Source organism: Manis javanica, chromosome 12 (genome assembly GCF_040802235.1).
Source record: "Manis javanica isolate MJ-LG chromosome 12, MJ_LKY, whole genome shotgun sequence".
NCBI lineage: Eukaryota > Metazoa > Chordata > Mammalia > Pholidota > Manidae > Manis > Manis javanica.
In genome coordinates, this window is record NC_133167.1 from 53536711 (window position 1) to 53550969 (window position 14259).

Consider the following 14259-nt stretch of genomic DNA (forward strand, 5'->3'; position numbering starts at 1 on the left):
GAAAGTATTAAAAAGTGTCCAAAAGTTTCCTCTGTGGTATCACTGAGCTTTTAGATGAATGCATTTAGCTTTCTTTTCTTGTCCTTTCAGGGATTTATTAATACTTCATCAAATTTTGATAAAGATTTGCCAGTGTCCATTGACTGGGCATAATATTTTATGACCTGCTTCTAGGGAGTTTTTGGACTAAAAGATATTCAATAATTACAGCATAGTCGCATGCTTAACCAAAGAAGCAATGCTGCCTGCTAGGAGTGAAAGCTATTGTGTGTAGCCAACATCACACTTACATACATCTGTTAAATTTATTCATCTTCTATGGCTTTTCTAATTTTGATAAAAATTTATCAGCAGCCTAAAAGCGTAAGATTGGTTCAGTTTCACATTTAAATGGGTTGCATTCAAGTGATGTGAAGTGTGATCTTAAGTACTGCTCAGAAAACAATATAATGTTAAAAAAGCTTTCTTAGGTAAAAGAAAGTACATTTTGGATATGAATTTTATATCCTTGCTGGGCATTATAAAATATGTGATTGTGAAGCTTTCCTCTTAAATTAAAACAATTTAACCTGGTCCTTTCAACATAAGATGATCACTTCTATTTTACTGAAAATGTACATCATTACATCTGCTCAAATATGACAGCTGATGTTTTATAACCTCTGGTCATACACATATTAAGTTAACAGATTTTAACTGCCTTGTAGGATGACATTAAGCCCACATGGTTTTAGAACAGTCCTTGCTACATGCTTCATCAGTTGCTACAGTGGATTGAATGGTCCTTTGAAAGCACTACTATAAATATTTTCACAAATGACTGATCTGTTTTCATTACATCTGCTAATGCTATCCTATGGCAGAGAAAAAAATAATACTTCAGACATCACATCATTGCACATAGGAACAGTAAGGGGCACTCTGGCAGGGTGCAGCACATCACCAAGAATTGCATCATTGATAGTCTCTGAGGAGCTAACCTGTCTTTTCAGAGTCATGTTTCTTGACAGCCTGTCACAAGTGGGGCTATGGATGTTCAGGGAACAAAGAATAATGCTAACATTATATATGTTAAAAAGCTGCAAACTTTAATCTCAACAGGGAAAGGGAGAAGATTTTTGCCACCCCAAAATATTCCTCTTCGGCCTACTGATTTCTTCAAAAAGAAGCAGACATTGGAAAAGCTTTAAAAAATCAGTAGAAGTTATCCTTTTTGTAAGAGACATTTACATTTATAAGGGAAATCTCCATTTTTAGGGGTGTCTCCTTCCTGCACCAGGAAAAGGAATGACTAAATCTCTAGAAACTCTTATCAATGGAGAAGGCAGTTAAATCTTAAATCTGCATGACAACCTTACCCTTTTTATTGTGTATTTTCTGATACACTCTCAAAACTTTTTCCCCATCCTCACCATATTCTTTTGTCTTTAGCTGAAGGTGGTCATTAAGGTGATAGCTTTGGCCATTTAAGAGTCTCTTAGTTTTCCTGGGCTCTCACATGTATATGGGAAGTATATGTGTTACTAAACTTTTGCTTGTTTTTCTCCTGTTTATCTTATATCAATTTTATTATTAGACCAGCACTAGAAGGGAAAAAGAAAAAGCCTTTCCACCCCTACAGTTTTGGCAACTCAGGTGGGACCTTCACTAGCTGGACGTTGCTTACTCCAGGGCTGCCACAGCTGAGAGAGCCAGGGATCTCTGACAGAAGCTAGCAGAAGGTAAGAATTCTTACCATGTCAGTCTTCCAGATCTCTCCCAGAAGGGTATGATGAGAAGTAAGAATGGTGAGTCTTTTTCTTTTTCTAAATTAGATTAACAGAAGAAAATATTTAGGTGAACTAGTCCATTGAGTATAGTGACTTTGGTAAAAATTTGTTGTGAGTACTCTTGTTTTCTGTCAATCCCTTTTCTCCCAGAGATGGTCACTGTTTTCTTTTGTCTCTTATATCTTGTTTTATGTCTTGAGAGCTTAGTTTTGTGACCAGTGAGAATATTCTCTGTTCTCTGCCAAATCTGGCAGGCAAATGAATAGGCTGGATCCGATAAGCAGGTTTCTCTTTGTCCAACTGTGGCAACTCTTAAAGTAGTTTGTCATAAGGGCTCTCTGACCATAACAGGTATCTGCTGCCTCAATCTTTAATGTCTTGTTAGTGCTGGAAAAGTCTCATTCCAGTAGTACCTGCCCAGTATCACAGATTGGCAGGTCTGTGACTGGAGGCATTTCACATTCCTGTGGGAAACCAGAAGCACCAGTTGTACTACACCATTCTTATCACCTGTGACAATTAAGGCCTTTGCTTTCTTGTGCTAACTCTAGGGTAGGGAAAATGGAAGTTCCTATGGCTAGGACCCTCACCTGACCCTAATCTACTTGTGCAATGATGCACATGTGCAATGATGTAATTGGCCTACTGCATAGGCAACATGCTTATACACCTGTTAGCAATGAGCCATTATTGTTTGTGTTGCTATATAAAGAGTTCCACCCAGAGCTCTCCTGGCTCCTAGATGGCAGACGGGAAGGTGGAGATGAACTGCAGACTTGCCAGATGCAGGCATAATTCTAGTGCTCGACCTGCTGCCATGAGAACAAAGTTTGGTATAAGACTTTTTACCCTCAACATTCTGTTATTCTGTCTCACGAATCCAGAGTGAACTTGCCTGGAGCTGAGACCTTCTGGCAAGACATCTGGCATTGTTGGTAGGATTTGATGCAGACTGAAAAACAGAATAAGCTGTCCTCATGGGAGGGTACTTCAGGGGGCTGCCCCTCCAGATGGGGAAATACTGCAGAATGCCCCCATGGGTAGAGATACTTGGATGTCCCCCACTGAGCATATGGTCCAAGGTGGCATCCCTCCTAGAGAGGTGGGTCCCTCTCCAAGATTAGGAGGAGGTGGAGGTGATACCTGGGGCAGCGGTGGAAATCTCTACAAGAATGGGAAATCCTTAAAGAAATGGGATGCCCACGTGGAGGTGGGAGCCATGGGTTGGCTATTTCTCACAGTATTAAGAAAGGCCACACAGAAGGACATATTCCTGTGAGAAGCAAGAGAAAAGCAGCATGAGAATGCAAGCTGAGAGGGGCTATGGAGGAGGTGAAAGATTTGTTGAAAGTTGAAACGGCATTGCTGCGAAGTGCTTTGGAGAAGGTGAAGGATTTGGTGGTGACTGAGATGGAGGTGCTCTGTCAGGGGGCCAGAGATCTGCCATCAGCTCTGGAAGTACTGGGGGATTCACCAGGGGAGAATGAGGAGGTAGTAGTGGTGCCAGAGGCACCAACTCCCCCTCTATTGAAATCCCGCCCAGTAGTAGTCAAGAAAATAAAGACACAGCAACTGCGGGTTCCTCCAGAAGGGGTGCAGCCCCCTCCCCAGGTCATGGATCTCTCTATGCTCCACTCCCATACACAGGCAGACTGGTGAGTTTGGGCTTCTGGTTTCGGCAGAAACCCTTGGAGTCTGTATCAGCCTGGCTCCTCAGCTTTGGGACATAGGGGTGGATGGGATCATCCTGCCTGGATCAGAGATGGAAAAGCTGGCTTCCCTGACAACTCATCCTGCCTTGCAGCAGTGACTGCAGAATGCACACCAGACCCCAGAGAATCATTTACTTCTCGTGTGGGTAATGGCCACATTTCACACTGTATGGCCCAATCAGAGTGACATATACCAAGCTCTAACAGATATTACAGTTTTACATGAAAAATGCCATTTATAGCCCAGTAAATTGGGACTTGAACAAGGAGCTGTTTACAGCAGGTGTGAAGGATACTGTGCTGAAAACAGCTCCCCCATCCCTCTTTGGGCCTTTAGTGGCCATTCTTGCCCCTCACTTAGGGCAGCCCATAAATGTAGTTACCCATCACGTAGAAGATTTGGGGGAGGCTGAAGCAATGCAGGCATGGAAGAGAATATGACTTAGTACTAAGAGGATGAGTTTAAAGAGTCCTGTGAAGGTCACAAGGACACAGATGTGGGTTGATTTGATAAAGGCAAGAGCAGACAAAGAGAAATTGGATGGGAAGGCAAATAAAATCTTTCTGAAGCCAGAGCAGTGGTTTTGGCCATTGGCTAAAGCAAGGACCAAGAAATTGAAGCTGGAGAAAAAGTCACAAGTCCATCCCATGTGCCTGCTGGACGTCCTGCTGTAGAGTGAGCTGACCTTGCTGAGACCTGCACAGGAGATGACTGGGCAATACGGTTTGACTGAGGGTAGGTCGAGGCACCCACCTTAGTGAACCAGGTGGGGACCAGAGGCCATATGTTAAAATATCAATTCATTTGTCCCAGTGAATGTAGATATGTCCTGGCTCTGGTACACACTGGAGCTGAACGCTCACTGATTTATGGCAACCCTGAGCAGTTTCCTGAGGCCCTCACTGTTATAGATGGACATAGGGGTAGGGCTATCAGATTGAAACAAGCCTGAATCCCATTTTGAATAGGGTGTCTACCCCTGAAGGAGTATACTCTGTATATCTCTCCCATCCCTGAATATATTTTGGGGATAGATGTCCTGCAGGACCTGTGGTTACAGAGCACTGCAGGTGAGTTCAAGCTAAGGATATGTGTGGTAAAGGCAGTTCCCTCAAGTTTAATCTCCCTTCATGCCTTTGTGGATTGGGCACACACCCTAGCAAAGGTGTTGCTTGCTGGTTGTGCATGGAGCTCCCTATCAGTACTGATAATGGCTTTCCATGGAAAGTGAGAGTCATGAACTCATCTGAGTAGAACTGGTTTGAATACAGCTGGAATGACCACTTGGTGGCAATCATCTCCTCAGGATTGAGGATGACCATTATTATTATAATTTTTGTTGTTATCCTGTTGCTGTTGTGGAATCTGGTTACAAGGTTCCAAACTTCTTGCACAGGGACCACTGTGGAAGATTGATTTCTCCTGTGGAAAGTACAAGTCATAAACTCATCTGAGTAGATTTGGCTTGAATATTATAATTTTTTTTTTTGTTATCCTTTGTTGCTGCTTTGGAATCTGGTTATAATGTTGAAACTATCTGGTACAGGGACCATCGTGGGAGATTGAGGCCACATAGATTGTGAAGCAAGAATCCTGGAGGGGTGGAGTGTAGGGAAAGTGGAAGTTCCTGTGGTTAGGATCATCACCTGACCCTAATCTACTTTCCCACTGCACACATACAATGATGTAACTGGCCTACTGTGTAGGTGCATGCTTACACACCTGCTGGCAATGCACCTTTTGTCTGTTGCTATTTAAAGAGCTCCATCCAGTGCTATCCCAGGCTCCAGCTGGCAGAGGTGAAGGCAGAGATGAATTGTAGGCTTGCCAGATACAGACTTGATCCACCTGCCACTGAGAGAATAATCCTTTGTATAATACCTTTTACCCCCAATGTTCCATTGTTATTCATTCTCACCAAATCCAGAGTGAACTTCCCTGGAGCTGAGACCCTCCAGTGAGACATCTGGGATTGAACTTTCTGGATATTGTGAGAGCTGCATCTTTAGCACTCTTTTTGTGGGATGTCTTTTGAGTCCTTGGTTAAGTCATAAAAGCCTTATTGTTTCAGTTCTACTGAGATTAAAATAAGATCATACTAATCAATAGCCAAATGATTGATCATTTTAATTGGACAAACTTTTATACTTGATATTTTTTTTCAGAGAGAGCTCTCATTCTGAACAATTGTCTTATTGGTACCTATGGAAAGATAAAATTAAAGAATGGACACAATAAAGGATAATGGCTAGCCTTAGGGATGCCCTTTACAAGATAAAAGAACAGAAACTAGAATTAAGAAAAAGATTAATGTTCACATACAGTGTAAATTCCCCTTCTAAAAACCTAACCATATCTGCCTGTTTCAGCTTCCCTTTCCATAGAATATTTACAGTAATCACTTTGGCCTAAAAGTATATGTGTTACTCATGCAAAAGTGAATTTAGCAGAAGCACCTAAGACAGGTATAGGGGTCACTTTGCTCCATAATCAGGCTTCATTAGCTTTGAGTATTCCTAAACCATATCCTTTGCAGATGTATCCTGGATACCCACTGCAAAGAATTCATGTCCTTTAATAGCAGATCATTTAAACCTTAACTTTCAGAAGATCCTACCAAGTTTAGAGTGGAGTGAGAAAAATTAGTGGTCATTTTCAAGCCCCCACAAAGAGGAAACAGATGACCAGAATTTCTTTTAGGCTTTCCTATAAAAGATCAGCTGAAGGATGATGTTCAGGGACTGACAGAAGCCAAGGTTCAACTGTGTACTCTGAAGGAAGGCATCTGTTTAAAACACTTTATACAGGCATAAATCTTTTGATTTCCATCTTAGTTGGAAATCTCCCTGAAAAAAAGAAGCAAGTTTAGTTGAAAGGTGGATTAGTCTCTTGATATTAAGACTATAATCCAGTTCTTTGGTGAATTGGACACAACTGTCTTTGTCTCGTAAATCTCTATAAAACCAGAAATGTGGCTCTAGAAGCAATTCAAAGCTGACCAATTCTTATCAATCTCAAAATCTCCTATATTCATCTCAAAATGCAGGTAGCTATAGTAAAAAGTCAGGATGCTGGAAACAGAATTGTTTTGCACTTAAGGAAAGGGAAAATTTAAATTACTCTAGACCCCTGGTAATAGGCACATATACCCCCAAAACTCTATCTTGGAAAAAACTTGGATTGCTTTTGTGAGATTTTCTACCCTAAGGTAGAAATTAGTTTAATGAATCTTTTGAGACATTTTAGATTGTCATTGCCTGCCCTCACTGCATCCGAAGGTATTTTGAGCCTGGCATCTAGAAATATACTCTACTGGCAGCTATCAGGATTTAGACACTAGGTTTATCATTTCTCCAACTTCAACCTTTGTTTTTTCTTTGTTTCCATAGAAATGCTTCTTATAAAATACCTGATTGTTTTTATACAGTAAGGCCTAACTTTGGGAGCCCACGTGAATCACCCACCTCCTAAGATGATAAACTACTGCTTAAATGAACTAACCTGCTCTCAACACAGAGACTGGGTCAGTGAGCTTTGGAGCAATTTATCAACTTACCTTCTGGGTTGTGAGACCTCCTACTTGAATTTTCAAAGGTGGACCGGAAGGGATCATATTTTGCTACCCCAAAATATGCCTCTTTGGCATATTGATTTTTTAGGCTGGCAATTTATTTATTTTTTAAGCAGAAGAAATAGAAAAAGCTATAAAAACTAAGTGGAAATTACCCTTTTGTAAGAGACTTACATTTATAAGTAAATTCTCCATTTGTAAGCGTGTCTCCCTCATTGTGTCAGGAAGAGGTGGATGAACAAATTTCTAGAAACTCCTACCAATGGAAAAGGCAGCAGCTTAAATCTGCATAACATCTTTCCCCTTGTTTACTGTGCTGTTTTTAGCATCCTCCCATAACTGACTCCCCATCCCAACATCTTCTGTCTTTAGCTGAAGATGGTGTTTGGGGTTGGTGGTTTTAGCCATTTCAGATAATAATGATTTTCACCGGTCTCTCTTCTGTACATGTAAGTCATACATGTTATTAAACTTCTGTTTGTTTTTTTCTGTTAACTTGTTTTATATCAATTTAACTATCAGACTAGCCAAAAACCTGTAAGGGAAGAAGGGAAACCTTTTCCACTGCCAAAACAGCTTCTGCCAAAATGTAAATGTAGGGTAAAATTGAGCCGAAATGACCAGGCAAGGAGGCAACAAAGGAGCCATAAGTTTAATAGGGCGCAATCCCAGGTGATGTTTCCAGTCTGGTTAGTCACAGGCAGGAGAAGTCACGCCCAGCAGGGCAGGCAGTGAGTTTATAAAGAAGTCAGGGGGAGGGAGAGCATAGGTCTACAGTGGTGTGAGGATCGACTAGCCTAAGGCACGTGTCATTGGCCTTTACAGTAGACAAAGGACTAGAAGGTTACTACTCCTTTTCCAGGTTGGGAGGGACCAGCAGCCAGGGATTTTTAGCACGTCATCAGGCCGGAATCTGTTGGTCTCTTTCCCTTACTAGGCTGGGGTTGGGGGCTTTGCTGTCCCCTTTCCTTATTTGGTGAGGGCTGAGCTCGCCTGACGTGCTCACTCCTCCCTCCGGTGCCTCTAGCCTTACAGTAAACATCTTTTGAGGGCCAATGAAATTTTGAAAAAAAAAAAAAGAAATCACAAGAGATGAACACCCTGAAAATTAAAAAAAAATATATTGTATCTAACCAAAAATATTATTTACAATAAATGTAGAAAAATAAGTTTTAAGTTAAATTTTATAAATGTATTTTATTTCTGAAATCTAGTCAGGTGTTAGTTTTACTCTGATAATTTCACACCTTTTTTTCTGTGAAAAATTTACCAGAAATTGTCTACACCTTTTCTCACTCCAATGATTATTATTTTTATCTGTAAAACAAGGGAGAGTTAAATTGCTTTCCACTTTGATAGCACTCGAGATGTCCTTCTGCATGGATGGTTAAAAATGACTGACCTTTTATGATCTGTGTTTGCATAAAAAGATTATTTGTTGTAGTTTTCAAAAGAAAGAGACTTAAATGAGGAAAATACCCATACATGCAGCTCAACAAAGTATGGGAGATCAGCCAGATAATATTTTTTTATGGCTGATCATTTCATGTCATGTCATCTCCAGATTGAGGTCATCAGAGCAACACATATAATATCTGTAGGGTCAGGTTTCTCATTTCAATATCACAGCCTGTAATCTGCCAATGAAAAGGCCATTTAATACTCTCTTTTTTGTCCATGATGCAAATGCTTCTGCTTAGCAGCTTAAAATAAAAAGTTCCATTTTTAAAATTAAATAAAGAGCTTTGATACTCACACAAATTGACAAATACTAGAAATCTTATAGTGTTCACCCTTGGCTTGCCGCATTTGCCATGAGCTTGACTAAATAACCTATTCATAGCTCAGCTATGTTTTTCTGCCTTCTGCCTTTGAGGTTTCTGAGATATGTCATCTCACAGATGAATACAACATGAAATTAAAGAGATCACTCCTTTAACAGAACTTTTTTTTCAAGAATTGCACAGAGGATAACTTAACCAGTTACTTTAGAGCTTTGTGAAGAAAAAAATGGACTCAGAAAATTCCTTGTGTTACAACTAAGAAAGATTTTTTTTTCTTACTGCTTTGAAAAGAGAACATGGAGACAGAGAAGTTCAATAATTTCTTCAAATTGCACTGCTCACTGGGTTTGCTTGAGGATCTTTTGATTCCTAAAGTTATACTTCTACCTACTCCTACACCTTCCTCAGCAGTTACACAGACTGTGGCAGAACTGGCTCCTGCTGCAGTGACCTGATATTGGTGCTGGCCTCTGTGGAAATTTCATCTCTTCCCTTTCTTTTTCTGACTCCTCAAATTCTTTTCTCCTCAACCTAGTACAAATATATTACAAATATTTGGTGGTCTCAGAGCACAAAGTGCCACTATTTTTAAGCCTTTATTGTACTTTGAGAATACTGTGGTATAAAATAAAATTAGCTAGATAAAAAATGTGGCATAGGAATTCACAGTATGCAAGAGAAACACTATCAACATAGTCAAATGGAGTTAAGATGAAGCACTAAGGGAATTCTACACGTCATAAACCAAATAAAAATGACAAGACAGCAATGAGGTGGTGTGCCCCCACTGCCATCCCCACTGCGCAGAGCCTCTAATGTGTATTGAGAGAGATTCTCCCCAACGGCTACACGGATCCCTATTACTGAACTTTATTCAGAGTTTTACTAGGCCATGGCTTCATTAGTGAACAATGTTTGGGATAGAAAAGTAATACAGAAAGGCACAGGCACATAGTCCTAGTAAGTGTTTTCTGCAAAGCTAACAGTTAGCCTTACAGGTACATTTATTAGGCCCTTACTGTATGCAGCACACTGTCATGGGAGTTAATAGTGGTATTTGAGAAATCTCTCTCTCTCTCCTCCTCAAGGAGCTTGCTGTCCGCCCAATCGGGGTCCTGTGCCCACAACCAGTGTTGGGTTCAGGCAGAAGAAACTAGTCCAACCAACAGTGATTCAGGGCACTCCTGTGATTAACTTATATTCTCAGATAGTTGAGGGGAAACCCACCCTGAGAACTCTAAGTGACCCACTGAAAAGCAGCACCTTTTCTATTTGCTTCCCTTTCGAATCAGAGAGAAACAAGGGGCTGAACTCCAAGAGAATGCCATTTAAATGTATTCCCCATAGCTCAAGTGTGAGAACTTACTCCTAGCACCACCAGGGATTTGGACGCTATTAGTGGTTTACTGTTAAGTAGTAACATTGTAACAATGTATACTTTCCTGGCTATTGGCCCATGTTTTGAAGTGTTACATAAAATTCCTACAAGCATTGTATCTGATGATTTAAAACACAGAAGTAAACTATCCTTTTCATAAATAATACACACATACACAGATAACAGAGGAGAAAAGAATATTTCGCACCAACATCTTATGTTGTTTCATTTCCCAAGGGTCTAACGATTAAAACTAAATATGTATAATAAGCTTTGTGAATACTTTTAAATGATCTATGATGCAGAACAATATACATTTAAAAATAACTGATGGCCAGAATGCCTTTTTATTATATACTTAAAAAGAAAGGAAGGAAGAGATGAAGAAAAATAAAGAAATTTATATTTTCTTACCAAATTAAATTTCATTCATAAAGGCAAAAGAAAACCTGGAGGTAATACCTTGTTTGAAATTAAACAATGTTCAATTACATTTTGGCATAAAATAAAAAGTGCTGAATGTAACTTAAAGGTTTACTGAGCCCCTTCTCCCAACCTTGGTGACTTATACTTTAAACGTCCTCGAATCAATTTTCTGTCTATAGGCTCAGTAGTCACTTAGGCACAACCACTTAGCTATTCATATTAAACAATTTATATTTTGTTACAGTGTCCATTCACACCTGTCCTGTGTCTTCCCTTCCTATATGACTCTAAGGGTACCTGAGGGAAGACGTTATCTCCATTACTGGTTGCCAGACTATATCTACTACCTCCATATAGATAGTTGTTCAGAATAGAACTTACTACCAGCAAGACCCTTAAATATAGCACAAGATTTAACAAAAATACATCACATAATATTTATGTACTTTTTAATTACCAATTGAGGGGATTTTAGGACAATTTTAGGTGTTGTTGGACTATTGGTTAATTTCTGCTTGGAAAAATTTCTAGGCAATAGTCATGCCTATAAAAAAACTATGAAAGATTTTTTTCACAAGCTAATGGTGGGGTAGTGCTGTTTTCTGAGAAACTGATCAATGCTTTGCATGTATTCTTTTGAACTCCTGCTAGACAGGTAGCCATCATTCTGGAATCATCTCTGAGGTAAACTTGACACAATCCTGGAACTAGTTGAAGAAGGTAGAAAAGTGGCACAGTGGACTGAAATATCTTTAAACAATGACTTGCCTGCATGTAATAGCAGGACAATATGCTTTAACAAAAAAAAATATAATGGAGTCCAGTGAAGTGTTTGACAGAAAGATGAAACAATGCATTAGAAGGACTAAAATTGTTGTTAGTGATAAAATCAAATTTATATGTATCTATTTGATTTTTTAATCAACTATAAGTCTTTTCCTTTTGATGTACATTGGTAATGGTTAGCAACCAAAAATTAAGACTTCTTATGTTGCAACAATGCTTTTGAATATTCTTTTTCAGTACTACCCATAGAAATAAAATTATAGTGTTAAAAGGGTGTGTTTGTGTGTGTGTGCATGAGTGTGCTTTGGGGAGCTGGCTTTGCATAAAGACTCTTGTGTTGAAAACCATCGTTACTTAATTACTAGAGTTTTAACCCTAGGTACACAAGGTCCATGTTATTTTTGGACTTAAATCTATTATTTCAGTTAGAACCATTTTTAGAAAGAAATTAAATAAATAGACCACTTATATATACGAACAAAATAGAAAACATAGGCAAAAACTAGGAAGGCCTGATCCCATGATGTTTTATGCTGCCATCTTAACCATTCCTAACATTGTCATTGCAACTGCCTCAGGTCCTGAGCCCACTCCTTCCCTACACTGCTATTACTCACTTCTCATGTTATTCTAAATTGAATGGAAATTATTTGGGAGGCCCAGAGGGTTCATACTGGGAACACTATCTGAAAGATTAAGGAAGAGCAAGATTATGGCTGCTCATAAGACCTGGCAAAAAATTTTACTTTACATGGGAGGACTACGGAAATAATCTATAAAGAGAGGTAAAATGGTAAGAACCAGTGGTTTAGTTAGATGAGCTGAACAGTGGCGTGGGAGATGGGCTCCAGTTTCTTAGTTAAACAGAGACACAGAAACAATAAAAATGGAAAGAGAACCACACCTTCAATGTTGCAAAGAAAGAATTAGCAGGACTTAAGGAATTTAAAGATGGGAAGGATTCAAAGATAACTGTTTTTATCATAGTTGGGTAAGACAATAATGGGAAACTGATAGCATTAAAAATATAAGGAAAAAAATTAACAAAGTTTAGATGGTAAGCTATTAAATGTGCTTTCATACTTCCTAAATTTGAGGTAAGATGAAACATCATATTAAATAAAAATAAGCAATAAGAAGTCTTCACATTTGCATAAAGGTTTATATTTTCAAGGTATTTTCTCATGTTATTTTGTTAGATTCTCACAACTGTAGGCACTATTGTTATACCTATTTTTACAAATAAGAAACTGAAGGTCAAATAAATTGAATGAATTATGTAAAGGCACATAGCTTATAAATTACAGAGCTAGGATTCTAACACAAATGTTCTGATTCCTAAATTTAGAATAATTATTTTTATGTTTAGTATTTGGACAATTAGAATTTGTCCCTGAGATTTTGGAAATTACTAGGTAAGAGAAAATAATGAAAGCAAAGATGAGGTAATCCAGGAGAAATCCCAGGACTGCAGATAAATATAAGACTAACGGTAATTTATTCATCTATATTTCTTGGGTTGAATTGCTATCCAGTCTGATTCCTTTTCTTATGTAGCAAAACAACCTTTAAAATGATGTGAAATCTATTATTTTCCTTATTTGGTTCCCACACCATTGTGTCCTCCTTCTGTCTGCCCTCTACCATAGTGACTTTCTTTCTTTTTCTTTCTTTTTAAAGGTCATGGCAGAGCCTATATTATTTATTTTGTTATCTTGGTCTCCACCACCACATTTCTACTTCACTTTTCTCTTCTGCTGCAGACATCATGCTCTACCAAAACTCTGTAAATTGCAGTCTCATCTCATGCCTTATGCATGTTCTCAACTTTGCTTTAAGAGTGAAGCCATGAACTTACACAAATAATCTGAAAATGGGAATTAGTCAAATAGTCAGCATCTTGTCCAATTGGGTAACAAATCAGAAAATTTGTGTTAGAATCCAAGCTCTGTAATTTATAAGCTATGTGTCTGTACATACATAGGTATCATTTCTCTATTTTCAACCATCTTTCTTACTTGGAAATTCCCAGAAATAAAAACTTACGTTATCTGGAAAGCCTATTTATTTTGAACACCTATTCCACAAATCCAGAAAAAAAATAATGTATTGTTTTAAGGGGTATTTTTAGGAATATAAAGTAAATCAAGGAATTGGTGGGGTTTTTTTTCCAGGAAGTGTTCCGTATTTTTGGGTAGAAATTGTGTGTCTTGTGTGTGTATACACAAAATAAGATGGTATAGATAAAACAACATAAATTAAATAACTATTGTAGAAGTGAAAAATAATAGCATGATATTTAGTTGAGAAGGTTCTCTGGAGGTTCAGCACTGAAAGAAGGCCTGGATGTGGTTGGCAGAAAAAAAATGGGATTCCAACTTGGGAAAACCTAAAGAAGCAAAGCCATAGATAGCTACGGGGGCCTCTACTAACATGTTCGAGGATCCTGAAGATATGGCCTTGCTTGGAGAAAGGAAAAGCAATTTTAAATTTAAAAGTAGTGCTCCCCCTTATTTCTTGACATTCTAAGACTAGTTTATATATTTTTCTACTCATTTAATCCACCTTCTTTTTAACCCAAATTCTCTTTATAATACTGGATTGTACCTTAAAGATAAAAATTAGACAATGTTTTTTGTTAAAGTGGCTTTTCTATCTTATTAAAAAGATTTATTTACAAATTTCCCTCTCTCTAATTAGATGATATCAAAATATAAAGAAAAACACTGGTCTTAAGAGCAAAGATTAATGTAAGCATAATGTATATTTTTCGTGGCCTGCATAAACATATTTAACGGGCAAATAGTATCAAATGACAATATCAGGCTATCT